Below are 18,091 nucleotides of genomic sequence, written 5' to 3'. Positions count from 1 at the left end.
CAATACAGAGAGATTTCACCGCTGCTTCTGTCCCTAATGCACAACTTTTAAAAATTTTAAACAGGCACCACAACTATGTAGCTGTCTTCACGGACGGTTCTAAACAGGGGAACTACGTAGGTTGCTCTGTAGATTTCTCAAATCGTGTTCTCAGGATTCAGCTGCCTCCAGAGTGATTCGATGCCTCCAGAGCTCACACCGAGCGAGGTGGTGCAGTGGTTAGCACACTGGACTCGCATTCGGGAGGACGACGGTTCAATCCCGTCTCCAGCCATCCTGATTTAGGTTTTCCGTGATGTCCCTCAATCGTTTCAGGCAAATATCGGGATGGTTTCTTTGAAAGGGCACGGCCGATTTCCTTCCCAATCCTTCCCTAGCCCGAGCTTGCGCTCCGTCTCTAATGACCTCGTAGTCGACGGGACGTTAAACACTAACCACCACCACTACCACCAGAGCTCACTGTATTTGATACCGAACTATCCGCTATCTTGAAGGCACTTGTGCAGATGAGATGTGCCACGCCTGCTAACTTCATCATATATGCCCTTCATTCTCTGCAACGCTTGTATCCAGCTGAAGGCGAAGGAGGTGCCCTTCTGCTGGGTGCCAGGGTCCATGGGTATTGCGGGGAACGAAAGGGAGGATGTAGCAGCCAAGAAGATGTGTCTTAATTCTCGGGAAGTTCGATGTGCAATCCCATTGCATGTACTCGTCTCGCTGTTGAGGTACTGCGCCATGTGTTGATGGGATACTTCTGGCTGGAGGTAACTGATAATAAGCTGCTTCTAGTAAATCCCATTATGCGGCCATGGAGTACCTGCTATTAGCCAGGAAGACAGGATTGGTTTCTGCTTACATACTCGTCTTCGCATAGGGAACAGTCCTCTGACTCATGGCTTCTTGCTCTGGCTAAGCAATCCTCCAATGTGTGGTGTTTGTGGCTTACACAAAACTGCGCCACGATTTAGCAGACTGTATTTTATATTTGGATTAGAGGGCAGAGGCAGAATTGTCATCAGATCTTCCCTCCATTTTGAGTGACACTGAAACGATTGTGGTTGCAGTTTTATAATTTTATTATGTGTCCAACTTGTCTCCAAAAAATTTAGGGAGATGGACTTCATTTGTTAACATGGTGACTGGCTCACCCATGCTTTTTGGAAGTGGTCAGTCAGTGACACTGAAACGATTGTGGTTGCAGCTTTATAATTTTATTATGTGTCCAACTTGTCTCCAAAAAATTTAGGGAGATGGACTTCATTTGTTAACATGGTGACTGGCTCACCCATGCTTTTTGGAAGTGGTCAGTCAGTCACATTTCTCTGTGCTTATCTTTTACTTCTTCTGCTGTTTTACATCTCTTTTAATCGCAGGAATAGGCCCTTTAACCGTTCTTCATTGTATTTAGGCCTTTGATATGGAGTCATTGTAAATGAACTTTTAACATATGTAAACGCGCTCACACACACACACACACACACACACACACACACACACACACACACACACACACACACACAAGCACACATACGAAGCGTCAGTAAAGCTTGTGCTGTTTTTTATACTTGTACTTTTTTTTCAACTAATAACATAATGGAAATTATAGAGCTCCTCGTCCAGGCTGTGAAGGCCCAAAGGATGTCTACCGGCTGCTGTCTCAATACCCGTCTTGTGACGTCTTGCTGATGTTGAATGGAGGTGCATCTGGCCACCACTCTAGTCTCCCGGCCGTGTTCGATAGTTCCCATACCAAGAAGCCATACTCTTCGATCAAGTAACTTCTCAAGTGACATCACGAGGCTGAAGGTATTCTTTACCAGTCCTCCAACTCAGGAAAAATCCCTAGCATTATCAGGAATCGAAACCAGGTACTTTGGATGGCAGAAATCTACGCTGACCACTCAGTTACGAAGTCAGACGTAATTGCGATTCCAGTGTGCCAACTTAAATTATCCATACATCAGGTAATATTTCTACTTTCTTCTTGTTGTTATACCATACTTCAATTCACAATAGTTGACTGAATGACTGGTGAACACATTTCTAAAGTTTACATTTGTTTACTGTCAAATGCGGCAAGTGGATAAGTTAATATTAAAAATTTAAAACATGTCGTAATGTACAAAACGAATATTTAGTCGTCACAGATATTTAAGAAGCATAGTACAAAAGCTCAATTTTAGAGATGGGTGATGTTTTTAAGTTGACACTAGATAGTTTTGAACCACGTCAGCAGTATAGTCTCCAATTTTCAGAGTTTAATTCATACTGCAATTGATGTAAAGGCCATCTTTCTTCAACCAATTCCCAGAGCCACGCCCTCATTTATATGGGACTCTGTTCTTGTTTCAGAATATTTTGCTATTTCCTTCCATAAGGATGCTATCTGTAAAGTATAGAAGCCTGTGGTTCCATTTAAGACGCTATTAAATACGATTTGTTGAAGAAATTCAGATATTGTGAAATAATTACCCGAACGAAAGCTTCAAAAACCTCATTTATAAGAGACGCCGAAAGAGAACATTTTCATCCTCTACTACTGTTAAAATTTACTCGTTTGATATGTGTCTGGTGTTCAATGATGGTAACGCTGGAAGAATCAGGACTCTTATGAGACTAAGATTTGATGCAGCTTGTTCCACTGAAAACCTATGGAAGAAAATTGGTGAAGTACAAATTGCTAGTTCTGACATGTCAGTTGGTTGCTCTTCGGCTGGTTTGTTGGTTGATTTGGAGGAGTGAAAAGGACTAGACTGCAAGGCCATCAATCCCTAACGATATTGCCAAATGGACACGCCAGAAGGAGCAAATTAAAAGAAAAGTACTAAATGAAGACCAAAAAATCAAATTATGGTAATGGGCAACGGTAAGGCACTTGTTTCAGGCATAAATGCCAATAAAATCTTTTTTCTGCATTTCCCACAACTTTCATTTTCTGCTGACCCGACCCAGATAGAAAGAAAAGTGAAATTTCTTACAGCGCAAGATTATCGTGGTTCCTGAGTGTCTTTCTTACTTCTGGACACTTGGAATGATTTTGTTCTGTCTCTAACCTATCAAGGGGCGTTACATGACTCTTGTGATTTAAGCTTGCATTGTTACTGACGACCTGCTGCGTTCCTTCGCTCAGGGCTTGACAAGTAATCATTAAAGGGACAGCCCAGACCGTTTAATTGGTTATTACATATTATGATGATTCAGTGAATCCATTTGCCAACGGAAGGGGTGACACAAGCAACCGAAGAACCCAACTAACCGAGACAATCTCATTAACAGATACGATATACTCCCACATGGCACCTTTGCTTTCATTAATTTTTTATTCCATATTATTTTACTATAAGGGCTCATTTCAGGATTACATTTACTGGGAACGGTAAAGGGGTGGAATTACTGTTCCTAAGATTATCATTTAAATACCATTTTTATTTGACCTTTCCCTCCTACTCTCAATACTGAACAAATAAACATACATTAAGTTACAAGGTCATCATGAGTACTCTTTCTAACCGAAATGGTCTCTTATTCAGTGATATGCGAGGGATGGGGCAGAATGTTACGTTGCTCTCGCTATTACCGGTCTCATACGACATTCTCAATCTGATGCCACACACAAAATCATTAACAACGGCTATTTTAACATAATGTATTGAAAAAGGACTTCAGGGTCACCCTCCGATCATGGAACGACATACCAACCTAGGACATGATCTGCTAGTGTGGGACTGGGTGATAAACAAGCGGACACAAACATGAGCAGTTAATACACAAAAATTAAATACATCCTATAAAATCCGTCACACGAACACTTGCGAAACCTACATTGTATTTCTACCAGAAAGATCGTATGCAATGCCAAACCAACCCCAACATTTCGTGAAAACTATTCTTTGCCAGTAAATTTACTTATCATCATTGATCGTTCTCGGATAGTATAAAATCTTCACACGAAATACATGCAATCTCTGCTCCGTATTTCCACAAGCACGATCGTTAACTATTGGACTTTGCAGCCAAGTCCATGCGGGATCTTGGAAATCAATGGCTCCCAATTTCTCGCTATCTGTGATCTATCTACATTTTTATATTATACTTTCACACGCAAAAGCTAACTGAATTTAATGTTGGTTGCTTGTGGCCATTTCTCCAAACTGTACTGTGGCAGTGTCAGTGTGGAGGCAAAGCCCAATAAATCAGTTTAAAAAAATTCAGCTAACTTCATACGCTAAATTCCTTAAATATTTCACACTTTTCATATGTCCAATTCCTAGACTGAAACTACAGAGGGTACAACTACTTTAAGTTCCACGTTTACGCCCACAAAGTGAGAAGTCAACGCTCCCAATAAAATCTTACAAATTCTGGAAAATAATAAAATGAAACAATTAAACTCTCCTTAACTGAAAAATCAAATGAAGCGCTATTGTGGATGCTGAAGGCCCCACAGGTAAACATCTTAGAACTGGGTTACAAAGCTCTCCACACTCACGTTACAATCGCTTATTCAAACTATCCAGTATACTCAGAAAACAATAAAAATTGTGGTCGTAACGGAAGCCTAACCGTGATGACGCTGGAAAAGAACAGATTAGAGACCTAATGTATGATATATCTCATCCTTTTGTTAAAGTAGCAAACTGCTTGACGGGGACCGTCACCGATTCCGTCCAAATTATCAGGTGTCAGGAATCCGAGTCACGAAAAATGGCGGAAGACCCCTAACAAACACTCTGCCCTTTCTTGAAGGGGAGAGGGCGATTTTCTAGCAACCCTCGTACTCTTTACCATTAATGGTACATCTTTTTATTGTATCTACGAGAGTTAAGTAGGTACCAAAACAAACAAAACATTACGTTGTATTACAGCTGTCCTACTCACGGAATCACACCCAAAACAAACATTCATTCTGACATTGAGAGCAACATAACGGGAATGGGATGAGGATGTGCGTTAATACATAAATAAAGATACACAGTGGCGTCCACCTCTTCACCAGAGCTTCTCGGCAGGGAAGCAAATACACTATTGGAAAATGAAATAAGAACACCGTGAATTCATTGTCCCAGGAAGGGGAAACTTTATTGACACATTCCTGGGGTCAGATACATCACATGATCACACTGACAGAACCACAGGCACATAGACACAGGCAACAGAGCATGCACAATGTTGGCACTAGTACAGTGTATATCCACCTTTCGCAGCAATGCAGGCTGCTATTCTCCCATGGAGACGATCATAGAGATACTGGATGTAGTCCTGTGGAACGGCTTGCCATGCCATTTCCACCTGGCGCCTCAGTTGGACCAGCGTTCGTGCTGGACGTGCAGACCGCGTGAGACGACGCTTCATCCAGTCCCAAACATGCTCAATGGGGGACAGATCCGGAGACCTTGCAGGCCAGGGTAGTTGACTTACACCTTCTAGAGCACGTTGGGTGGCACGGGATACATGCGGACGTGCATTGTCCTGTTGGAACAGCAAGTTCCCTTGCCGTTCTAGTAATGGTAGAACGATGGGTTCGATGACGGTTTGGATGTACCGTGCACTATTCAGTGTCCCCTCGACGATCACCAGTGGTGTACGGCCAGTGTAGGAGATCGCTCCCCACACCATGATGCCGGGTGTTGGCCCTGTGTGCCTCGGTCGTATGCAGTCCTGATTGTGGCGCTCACCTGCACGGCGCCAAACACGCATACGACCATCATTGGCACCAAGGCAGAAGCGACTCTCATCGCTGAAGACGACACGTCTCCACTCGTCCCTCCATTCACGCCTGTCGCGACACCACTGGAGGCGGGCTGCACGATGTTGGGGCGTGAGCGGAAGACGGCCTAACGGTGTGCGGGACCGTAGCCCAGCTTCATGGAGACGGTTGCGAATGGTCCTCGCCGATACCCCAGGAGCAACAGTGTCCCTAATTTGCTGGGAAGTGGCGGTGCGGTCCCCTACGGCACTGCGTAGGATCCTACGGTCTTGGCGTGCATCCGTGCGTCGCTGCGTTCCGGTCCCAGGTCGACGGGCACGTGCACCTTCCGCCGACCTCTGGCGACAACATCGATGTACTGTGGAGACCTCACGCCCCACGTGTTGAGCAATTCGGCGGTACGTCCACCCGGCCTCCCGCGTGCCCACTATACGCCCTCGCTCAAAGTCCGTGAACTGCACATACGGTTCACGTCCACGCTGTCGCGGCATGCTACCAGTGTTAAAGACTGCGATGGAGCTCCGTATGCCACGGCAAACTGGCTGACACTGACGGCGGCGGTGCACAAATGCTGCGCAACTAGCGCCATTCGACGGCCAACACCGCGGTTCCTGGTGTGTCCGCTGTGCCGTGCGTGTGATCATTGCTTGTACAGCCCTCTCGCAGTGTCCGGAGCAAGTATGGTGGGTCTGACACACCGGTGTCAATGTGTTCTTTTTTCCATATCCAGGAGTGTAGTTACGAAGATCAGTCTGTCGTTACCAATAAGAGAATTCTTCCAGAATGAGATTTTCACTCTGCATTGGAGCGTGCGCTCATATGAAACTTCCCGGCAGATTAAAACTATGTGCCGGACGGAGACTCGAACTCGAGACCTTTGCCTTTCGCGGGCGAGTGCTCTACCAACCTTTTTTTTAAATCTCATTTTGTTCGTCATTGCTCGTTGCATTTCGTCCCATGACACCCGCTGGAGTTCATTGCTGATCCCTTCACTTAGTTTTTTTTATTACGGAAGGCAGCTAACCCTCTGACCGAACACGCTGAGCCACCGGCCCCAACTGAGCTCACCAAGCCCGACTCAGGACCCGTCCTCACAGCTTTACTTCCGTCAGTACCTCGTGTAGCACTTGTCTGCGAAAGGGAAAGGTCCCGAGTTCGAGTCTCGATCCGAATAGAGTTTTTATCTACCAGGTAGTTTCAAAGGAATTCCTGACAACTTGAGATAGTATAGTGTGACGGAACAACCAATTCGTTCTCGGCAGACTGTGTACATACCATAACACAAGTTCATGTGGTGCAAAAATGTTCTAAATGCGCTACTTTTTAATTTATTTATACTTTCGTAAAAAGAAATCGGACTTACTTTACAGAAAAGTTGGAAAGAGATGTAATTTAGCCAATAACATAAAGACAACAGGTGCTACATTTGATTGAATTATCTCTCAAACAGTAAAAGATATATGTAGGCATATAGATTCTCTTACATGCTCCCTTAACTAAACATATTGGACATTGGTATTGAATCGAAAGACACGACTAGAAGCAGAAATGGGCTGTTTCACTTCCCTTCACCCACTCTGTCGCGTTACTGTGTATCGAAACGTCGGTCCGTTCCCTAAGAGATCGATCGACGTGTATGACGCCACATAGGAGGTTACTGGTCTATTCCACTCCGCCAGCCCGCGGAATGCGTGGCAGCGCGACGTAAGCGACGAGTAGGGCAGTCCCGCGTCTGAACGGAGCGGCTGCAGCCGCCCTGTCCCGACCCCTCCCGTCGCGTCCGCCGCGGCCACTGCTAACGCGGTTTGCATTGCGGGCCTCGCCAGACGGGGCGCACACCCCGCATCAGCCGGCGGCCGACTCACGGGATAATGACATTAGCGAGGCCTCCTGGCCGGGCCGTGTACACAGCCGCAGCCGGCCCTTTGACGCGCAATCCACCCTCAAACGGCTGCGCCGAGTTCGTTTACTGAGCGACAGAGAGCGCGCGCGTCGCCGGTCACGGGCCAGGCGCGGGTCCTGCCGCAGCGGCGCCGTTTGATCACGCGGCCCCTCCCCGTCCCCCTCCAGACATGATGTCGCAGCGTCACGTAAAAAAAAAAAAGACCCCCCCTCATCCAGACCCGTTCTACCTCCACCCTTTCCACGTGTCCTGCACGTGTTCATTACGCCTCGCGACAAAGAGTGTGCAACTGCCCGAGGGTTGGCGGGCAGCAAGCGGCCGTGGTGACAAATAGTTACGCTGTTTCAAAGGCGCCCCTCAGTATTCCTGACACCAGCTCCGCTACGCAGTTCATTTTTCCCCAGCCACAGAGGTAAATGGGAACTCATTACTTTTTCGCCCAAATGTGCTAGTCTTCCTCTATGCCACCACCAAACTATTGGGTGTAACTTCCGTTGATTACGTCAGTTCCTTTAGTATATTGGCGTCTCTAAAGGAATGACGTACTAGGTAACATTAACAGACAAGCAACGTTTTACTCTATTTAGATTACAAGGAATCCAAAATTTAAATTCAAAACGCGTTGGAAAGAGAACGCCTTGTCAGAATCCCGTCAAATTTGACAGTATATTACTGATGCAGCGAGAAACGTCATGGAACAAAAAACACCGGGCGAATCAAAAGGAGTCATCCCATTCGTCACGTCTATGTTTCTGAAACTAATAAATATATACAGTGAATTTTGTTTATTGATGAACGGGAGCCGCACGGGATTAGCCGAGCGGTCTCGGGCGCTGCAGTCATGACTGTGCGACTGGTCCCGGCGGAGGTTCGAGTCCTCCATCGGACATGGGTGTGTGTGTTTGTCCTTAGGATAATTTAGGTTAAGTAGTGTGTAAGCTTACGGACTGATGACCTTAGCAGTAGAGTCCCATACGATTTCACTCAAAATTGAACAATTGATGAACGGCAAACTCGACAAGTTGTTTTTCATACCTTTGTTCAATATGCCCCCCTTGAGATGCACAGCATACCTCAATGCGCTATTGAAATTCTTTCTACACTACAGCGAGCATGTCTTGAATTACAGCTTCCACAGCTGCTGTCATGCAATGTCTCAGTTCATTCATCGTTGTTGGTGACCGGAGTGACATAGTCTTCTATAAACCCCCACAAGTAATAATCACATACAGTCAGCTCCTGTGACCTTGGAGGCGGGTAATGCAAGAATGAATTATTTGGTAAAATGTGTTGTTGTCTGTCGCCGGCCGGAGGCGCCGAGCGGTTGTATGTGCTACAGTCTGGAACGGCGCGACCGCTACGGTCGCAGGTTCGAATCCTGCCTCGGGCATCGATGTGTATGATGTCTTTAGGTTAGTTAGGTTTAAGTACTTCTAAATTCTAGGGGACTGATGACCTGAGATGTTAAGTACCATAGTGCTCAGACCGATTTGACCCATTTTTTTTGTTGTAGTCTGTCATCTTCACGAAGAGCTTGCAGTAGCTGATTATTGTTTGGTTTAATGTGTAAACGTCGACGCAACATGCACCAGACGGACATCTGGGGCATGTGGGGCTGTCGAGCTGCATGGCGAACGGATTTCTGCGGACTCCTTGTGAAACCATGGGGGATGCGTTGAACGTCTGTGGGAGACACTCGGGGAGGACCCGGCGACTAGCCTATACACACACAACCTGTTACTCGGAATTATTCATGCCATCGTCTAGAGCTCTGTGCTGTAGGAGGATCCACACCATACCTAGTACTAATGTCACGCTAAACAGTTATTACTGAACCGTGGTCCGAGCACTGGGCTCACAACCCGAACCACACGCCACTGTTAAGCACTAATGAAGGTCTGGGTCCCATACTTCGATTGCACATAAATCATTAAGGTCAATCCCACACATTTATTTCAAATAACATAAATGAATGGTCAAGAAGATTTCGGGTTTTCAGCCGGTCGTCGCAAGCTTCATTGCACCATATTTCGGCTGGACAACTGCCAGCCATCTTCAAGTGAGCCGAACAAGTACTGACGAAGGCGTACAATCAAAACGAAGGGCAAAAAAATTTAGACACTAAAAAAAAAACATGGAGCCGTTCACGCTGGACGAGAAAACATCACTGACACTAGTTGACACGGCGCACATAACATGGATGATGGTGACGGTACACGTGAACAGTGGCGGCGTGATGGCGAACAAACACTAAACACAAACGAAGGCACACACACGAGACACTGATGGCTATGACCTCCGGCGCGCGAATGTTCATTGTGCGTGTGCGAGTCCGGGACCTGCCAAGAGAGGAGGAGGAGCAAGGGGGTGGGAGAGCGAGAGGGGAGAGCAGAGATGCCACGGACAGGGGAAATAGGGGGAGGGAGGAAGGGGGAGGGGAAGCCCGGGGGAAGAGGGGTGGAGGGAGGGGATGGGGAAAAAGGAAAGAGAAAGGAAGGGAAGAGAAGGGAGGGAGGGTGCCAAAAGGAAAGGACACCGGACGTGGGGGGTGGGGCAGAGTCAAAGTTGATAGGAGGGGTAGATGGAAGGGAGGAGGACATCATCAGGGAGGGGGAGCTGACGGAAGCCACCTTGGGAGAGGGTAAGGAGGGTGGAGAGATGGAGACCGTGTGGGACGTGGGAATACAGGTGCGGCAGCGGGCAGGGGTGGGAGAGGATGGGTGAGACAAGCAGATGAGGAGGATCGAGTTTGCGGGAGGTGTACAGGACCGTATCCTTTCAAGGAAAAGGAGGAGGTGGGGGAAGGGGATGAGATCATACAGCATCCTCGTGGGGGAGAGGAGACGGATGTGATAGGCAAGGCGGAGAGCATGGCGTTTAAGGATTTGGAGGGATTTATAAAAGATAGGGGGGCGGAGATCCAGGCCGGATGGGCGTAACAAAGGAAAGGGCGGATGATTGATTTATAGGTGTGGAGGATGTTGGAGGGGTCCAGACCCCACGTACGGCCGGAAAGGAGCTTGAGGAGATGGAGTCAGGAGTGTGCCTTGGCTTGGATTGTCCGGAGATGGGGAGTCCAGGAGAGGCGACAGTCGATGGTGACGCCAAGGTACTTAAGGGTGGGACTGAGGGCGATAGGACGGCCATAGATGGTGAGATAAGAATGAAGCAGGCGGAAGGAAGGGGTGGTTTTGCCTACAATGATCGCTGGGTTTTGGAGGGATTGACCTTGAGCAACCACTGGTTGCACCAAGCAGTGAACCAGTCAAGATGGGATTGGAGACGGTGTTGGGAGCGCTGCAGGGTGGGGGCAAGGGCAAGGAAGGCGGTGTCATCGGCAAACTGGAGAAGGTGGACAGGGGATGACGGCGGCATGTCCACCGTGTACAAAAGGTACAGCAGGGGGGGAGAGGACGGAGCCTTGGGGCACACCAGCGGAGGGGAAAAAGGTGTATGAATCTGTGTTATGGATGGTGACGCAGGAAGGACGGCGGGAGAGAAAGGAGCCGATCAGATGGACGTAGTTAATGGGAAGGGCGAAGGTTTGGAGCTTGAAGAAGAGACCGGAATGCCACACGCGGTCATAAGCTCGTTCGAGGTCCAGGGAGAGGAACATTGCGGAGCGACGGGAATTAAGCTGGTTGGAAAGGAGATGAGTGAGGTGAAGGAGAAGGTCGTCGGAAGAGAAGGACGGCTGAAAGCCACACTGGGTAACGGGAAGGAGGCGGTGCTGGTGGAGATGCTGGTGGATGCGTCGGGTGAGGACAGATTCCAGGACCTTGCTGAAGACCGAGGTGTGGCTGATGGGACGGTAGGAGGAGACGGCGGACGGCGGTTTGCCAGGTTTAAGGAACATCAGGAAATGGGAGGTTTTCCACAGGTCGGGGTAGAAACCAGTGGACAGGACTACATTGTAGAGCCTGGCCAGTGTGGAGAGGAAAGAGACAGGAGCTTCACGAAGGTCACGGTACGTGACACGATCGTGACCAGAAGCGGTGTTGCGTTTTGTGCGGAGTGAAGCAATGAGATCCTGTGTAGTGATAGGGGCATTGAGTTCTGTGTGTGTAATGTTGTCCAAGTACTGGAAACCAGGTGCGAGGGGAGGGACAGAGGTGTCAGTTCAATCGCGGACATCCAGGAACAGGGAGTAATTGAACTGGGGATCATTGGGGATGGAGAAAACATCGGATAGGTAGGAGGCAAAGTAATTGGCCTTACTAAGGGAGTCAGGGAAGGGGTGATCATCATGGAGAAGAGGATAGTAGGGGGAGGGTTTAGTTCCGGTAAGGCGACGGAAGGCAGACCAGAACTTGAACGAGTTGATAGGTAGGATAGCATTTAAACAGGTGCATGTCTGACGCCAGTCCCGGCGTTTCTTAGCCGCGAGCAAATTACGAATGTGGCGCTGGAGCTGCCGGTGGCGTCGTAGTGCGTCCGGGTCACGCATGCAGAGGAACGCACGGTAGAGACGGCGGGATTCACAGAGGAGCAGCACGGCCTGTGGGGGTGGACGGCGACAGTAGGGACGTGGGCCTCCATGGCCTCAGACAAGGTCTGCTGGAGAAAGGAGGCGGCATGGGTTACATCGCCAGGGTGGCAGTAGGTTAAGGGCTGGCTATCGACCTGGGTGGAAAGGGTATCCCGGTAGGCATTCCAGTTGGCATGGGAATAGTCATGGATGTATTTAGGGGGAGGGCCATTACGAGGTTCGGGGCAGGGGCGACGACCATCTGTAACGGTGAGGATGACAGGGAGATGGTCGCTACCAAGAGGCGCCAGGACATCCACCATTATACGGCCATGTAGGTTGGGGGAGGAGAGGGTAACATCGGGAGTGGAGTTGGATTCGGGATGGGTGTGCTGGGGGATAGGGATGAGGTCGGCTTGAAGGGAGGAGAGGAACCGATGCCAACGCCGTAACTGGGCGGCGGAACGACTATGGATGTTGAGGTCGGCGGCGATCATGTAGGAGGAGAAGGTATGGTCAATGTGGGAGAGGAAGTCGAAGGGAATAGGGGCGTTAGGGCGTACATAGAAGGTGGCGCAGGTGACAGTAAAGCCGGGGAAGAAGAGACTGAGGATCAGGTGTTCGGTGGGGTTGGGAAGGAGAGGTTGGAGCCAAACGGGGATCTGGTGGTGGTGACCAATAGCAACCCCGCCACGAGCAATCAGGAGGGGATTATCGGAGCGGTGAAGGAGGTAGGGCGAAGTGTGGACAGTGTGGTGGGATTGGAGGAAGGTTTCATTGAGGAGGAAGGCATCCACGCGGTGGGTGGCAAGGATGTGCAGGAAGATGTTCATGTTGGCGGGAAGGGAGGGGATGTTGTTGAAAAGGATATGGTGCTGTCGCGCCATGACAGGCATTTAAACGAGGGTGGCAAGACGGGAGAAGGTGAAATTGGGCCTGGTTGTTGGAGTAGGTGGCGTACATTTTTAGTTGGAAAACGAAACGGGCGGCGAGGGATATCTGTTGGAGGGTGTGTGAGCACTGAAAAGGATGATCATTCTGAAAGACGATGGTGAGGAATCTGATGATGTCCTCAGCAGTAGGGGGCGGGCGAAGGATTGCTGGGAGGGGTGGGGGCATCCAGAGGGCAGACAGGAACGGTGAGTTCAGGAGTGGTAGGAGGGGGTTGGGCCTTACATTTCTGGGAGTATGTAGGATGAGGGAGGTTACAGGTATTACAGGAAGGGGGGGGGAACTGGAGATTGGGGCACTGCCATAAAAAGTGGGCTTACCTACAGTGCCGGCAGGTGGGGGCCTCGCAGCACTCAGATGTCGCGTGTGCATTATACCACAAGCACCTTTGGCAGCAGAGGGATTGAGGAGAGAAACGGGAGGGGTCAACTTTATAACGTTGGTTAAAAAGGAGGGCACCCTCCATCAGGAGACGGTCTATGGGGGGGGGGGGGGGGCGTGCTCGGAAAAGACCCGCATAAGGCGGGTGGGGCCGACAGCATTGTGGATGCCACGATCACGAAGGCGTTCTCCGCTCCAGCTTATATAGTGTGCTGATAGTACTGCCGCGCATGCGTTGCAATTGCGGAGGCAGAAGGGCCACACCGACCACCGGCAGCGCCCTCGCTAGTGGAACTGCAGTAATCAGCTGCCTGCGATATTGTCGCTGGCTGCAGCTATCGAATTCTTCTGGCGTCTTCGTCCCGAGCAAATTTCGGAGATGACGGGATTCCATGCGTTATTCAATTGGAAACCACTGTCACGGATCAATAGATTTCCCGTAATGCGTATTTCAAGTGATTCTTTGACAATGTAGTCCCATAAAGTTTTTGCAGTGGCCAAAGTCGAAGTTTTGTCGTACTCCATCGAATGTCCGTTAGAAATACAATGTTCCGCAACTGCAGACTTGCTGGGTTGCAGTAGGCGAGTGCAACGTTGATACTGTACTCGTTGTCTGTCCTATATAGACCATACCACACTGACACGGTATTTAGTAAATTCCCGACTTCCGCAGTAACAAATCATCCATCACCGATCCCAGCAAATCCGAAATCTTAGAAGGCGGACGAAAAACCACTTTCACATTAAAACGATTAAGAGTCCTTGCTATCTTGAAGGAGATATTTCCGACAAAGGGAAGAAGAGCTAGGGACTTGACTGGTGCGTCCTCCTCTTTATCCACTTCCTGGTTCCTGGCTCTAGTTGAGAAGGCCCTATTAATTTGCCGGGTTGAGTACCCATTGTCTCTGAACACCGTCCTCAAATGTGCCAGTTCCTTAGGCAAAATCTCTGCATCCGACACTGTGTGTGCCCTGTGTACAAGGGTTTTAAGTTCACTCATGGTCTGGGATGGGTAATGTCAACTTGAAGAATGTGAATACAAATCAGTGTGAGTGGGCTTGCGATGGACAGAATGTCCCACAGTGCCATTACTCTTCCGTTTAACCAAAACATCCAGGAATAGAAAGCAGCCATCTTTCTCGAGTTCCATAGTAAATCGAATATTCTCATGGATGGAGTTAAGATGATGAAAAAACTCCATTAGCTTTTCTTCTCTGTGGGGCCACACTATGGAAGTGTCATAGACGTATTTAAAAAAAAACAGTTGGTTTACAGACCGCTGATTCAAGGGCTCTCTCCTCAAAATCCTCCATAAAGAGGTTAGCCACCAGAGGAGACAGAGGGCTGCCCATGACGACACCGTCAGACTGTTCAAAATATTCCTGGTTAAACATAAAATAAGTAGAGGAAAGAGTATGTCGGAACAAAGCAGTAATGTCCGATTGAAATTGTTGACCGATTAGAATCAAGGAATCCGCAAGAGGTACTTTTGCGAAAAGGGAAACTTCATCAAAACTCACTAGAAGATCCGAACTACTTAAGTGGAGAGCCCGCAGTCTGTTAATAAAATCAGCAGAATTCTGTATGTGGTGTGAACATATGCCAACAAATGGTCTCAAGAAAGAAGCTAGATGTTTGGCTAAATCATGTCGGTGCGCCAATATTACTCACTATAGGCCGTAAAGGCACACCTTCTTTATGCACTTTAGGAAGACCATACATTCTCGGTGGTACGCTGCCATATGGTCTTAACCGCTTCATAGTCTCTGGAGCTAGCGAGGAAGAGTTCAAAAGTGCACACGTCTTCCGTTGCACACATGCTGTTGGATCTTGATCAATTCTCCGATACATAGTATCACTAAGTAGACTATACATCTTCTCGGAATACAACCCACGAGGTAACAAAACGGTAGAGTTACCTTTATCAGCCTTAAGCACCACTGTTTCCGGATTTTCTCGAAGGTTCCGTAGTGCATCCCTTAATTCAACGGTTATATTATTGCGTTGAGGAGGAGCTTTCAGAAGGACCCTGTAACAACATAGCTCTAATGCTGTACTGATTTATTTTGCTTTTGTTCATTTAATGTTACATTGCTGTGCTTCTGTAAATGTGTGTGATTGAATCGATAACATAAAATTGTATACTGCTTTCTTTATACAAACTCTGATGTCATGGTTTGATTCTATGCTGTGTAGCATATCTTTCATTTAAACTCTCTGTCCCATTTGGAGGGAACAAAACTTACTGTATATAATTGTAATTTTGTGTGAATAATTTTGGGTAGAAATGTCAATATGTGAAAATGTTCTGTTTATTTAATGCATTTGGTTACTGTTATGTAAACTGCTGATCTTCACTTAGGGTTCTTAGTTAGTTTGTATGTAAGAGGTGTAGTGGTTCCCCTCGGGAACGGAACTGTGTAGCGCGCGCAAATTGTGGTTGGCCTATGTAGGAAAGGTGGAACTGATAGTCAATCGGAGACGAGCTACGAGTCGGAGACGAGCTACGAGTCGGTGCACTGCCATGTAAATGATGCATATTATGCTGGTTCCGAGAGAGGCTTTTCCTGCCGCTTTCCAATGCCTCGGAAGAATGGATAAATAGCTGGAATTACTCTGGGATTGGTGTCAATCATCGCCACCAAGAAATGACAGAGTCCAGCAATTCTACCTGCAATTCCATCTAACAACATGCAGTTGCCACCACATTGCGCAATCATTACATCGGAATATTACAATAATGTACAGTGAAGGATCAGCTTAATGGATGTGTTATTGTGTTCAAATATAAGGTAATTTATATCTGAATTTATGTTCCTACCGTGATTTTTCTCCTTATCATAACACCTCTCAGGTTCCTCTCCATTTGAGCTAAAGTGAAATCCGAGTGTGTTTACTAAAAGAACATTAAAGCCCAATATTTTGCTCATTAATGCCTCTTCAACATAGTAAAAAAAAAGTTAAAGTTAAGGTGGCAAGAGAGTGAGTTAAAGTAAATGTTTGCTGAAAATATTCCTATTAAAACTGCTTATTAAAGTGCAGTTGCTAACTAAAAAATTAAAAGTTCTTAAGACTGAGGCTTATAAAGTAAATGATTACATTGTTGTCAGTAGTAAATTCGAAAAGTTGAGTCAGTTTCTTGTAATTTTGTCAACAATGTGTTTCGCTGTAGTAAAAGTGAGAAAGCTGCAGTTGTGAAACGTTATATACTCATGTTTGCTAAGTGTTTGTCTCTCTTGTGTATTAGAAGTGCATATTAATAGTAATGTTATAAAGATCATTCATTTTGTGTAAGCCCTGAAAGTAATAGTGTGTTCCGGTATCTGTTATAATTTTGCAAATTGTTTGTGCTGCTCTGTTAGTTCCAATCTTACCGTAAACATATGTATGTGTCAGAGTTCACTGCACTCGCATGTGACAAAGTATAGGTTGTGTTGATTCGTTATAGTTACTTATACCTACTTTCTTAAACGAGAACGTTTGTTTTTCCCTTGCCTAATTAGGCTGGCGACCGTTTTGTTTATCAGTTGAACAGCGCAGATAGGCAAAATTTTGTTTATTACTGTTCAAATATTCACGTAATTCTGACTTTCACTTCCGATAAGCCACCTCCGTTAGGTACAGCACGGTCAACCTAGCAAAATTCCTCTCAGAGGGTAACACTTTTCTTTGGCTTTATACCATTATTAATGCAACAAAATAATCCTGTTTTGCAAATTGCCTCCAGTTTTGAGGTTATGGTATAACAGTAGCAGACAGGAGTGTTATATGTGGCGCCGCGTGACAGGACGTTGTTCAGTTCAGGAAAAAATTATAAGTAGTTAGCATTTTACAAACATAGAGTGAACATAAAACGTCCAGCGGCAGGAACCTGTGCATCATTTGACAGACCGGATAGTGAAAGTTGAGTTAAAATTGAAAATAAAAGGTATCAGTACTTAATAATAGCTAAAATGGACAGGAAACTAGAAATAAATCTAGATACGCGCAAACAGAATGCAATCGAGAGCAGTTCAGGCAGCACACCAACAGATGGCATTACGCGCGAGTTAAATTATGTACGGGACCAGGCCAATGTCAATAAACACATAGAGGCTATGAATGTCGCTCGTATTAAGCAAGACAATACGAGCGATGTTGTGGAAGACAGTGGCTATGTTAATGAATCGCGGGATATGTTCGAATTACCAGATACTGAGAGGGAAGTAGGACTCGAACCTGAAAATGCAGTAGAAACCAAAAGTGAAAAGACACCAGATCTGACTGATTTACTTAGAATACTGTCTGCGCAATTTGCATCGCAAAATGACAATATTAAGGCACAAATTGCATCGCAAAATGACAATGTCAGTGACAATAATAATGCACAAATCGCAACACTGGGGCAACAAAATGCAGAACAAAGACAGCTAATTGCAGCACAGGGTAGTGATATTAGTAAACAGATTGAGAAGATTGATGTGAAAGTAGACATTGTGAGTAATGAAATTAGAAACCTTAAAAGCGAAATTACTGTCATCAATGGCAATATTGCCAACATACAAGGACAAATTGATGACATTAACGAAAGATTTGACACTGAAGTAATTAAAATTCAAGATCAAATAGAACCCTTAGTCTGTACTAAAGTGGATGAAAAGGTATTCGGTATTAAATCCGAAATACAAACAGAATGTAACGT

General features: G+C 46.8%; 1 non-coding gene across 1 annotated transcript; it reads left to right on the top strand.

Moving 5' to 3' along the window:
* The first annotated feature begins 201 nt into the window (after nt 1–201).
* Nucleotides 202–274, top strand: Trnaa-cgc (transfer RNA alanine (anticodon CGC)). Its single transcript has one exon. It is a non-coding gene; the product is annotated as a tRNA-Ala (tRNA).
* The last annotated feature ends 17,817 nt before the right edge of the window (nt 275–18,091 follow it).

This window comes from Schistocerca cancellata, chromosome 8 (genome assembly GCF_023864275.1).
Source record: "Schistocerca cancellata isolate TAMUIC-IGC-003103 chromosome 8, iqSchCanc2.1, whole genome shotgun sequence".
In the NCBI taxonomy this organism is placed as follows: Eukaryota; Metazoa; Arthropoda; class Insecta; order Orthoptera; family Acrididae; genus Schistocerca; species Schistocerca cancellata.
Note: the sequence above shows the minus strand (reverse complement) of the source record. Positions and strands in the feature narration are given on the sequence as shown.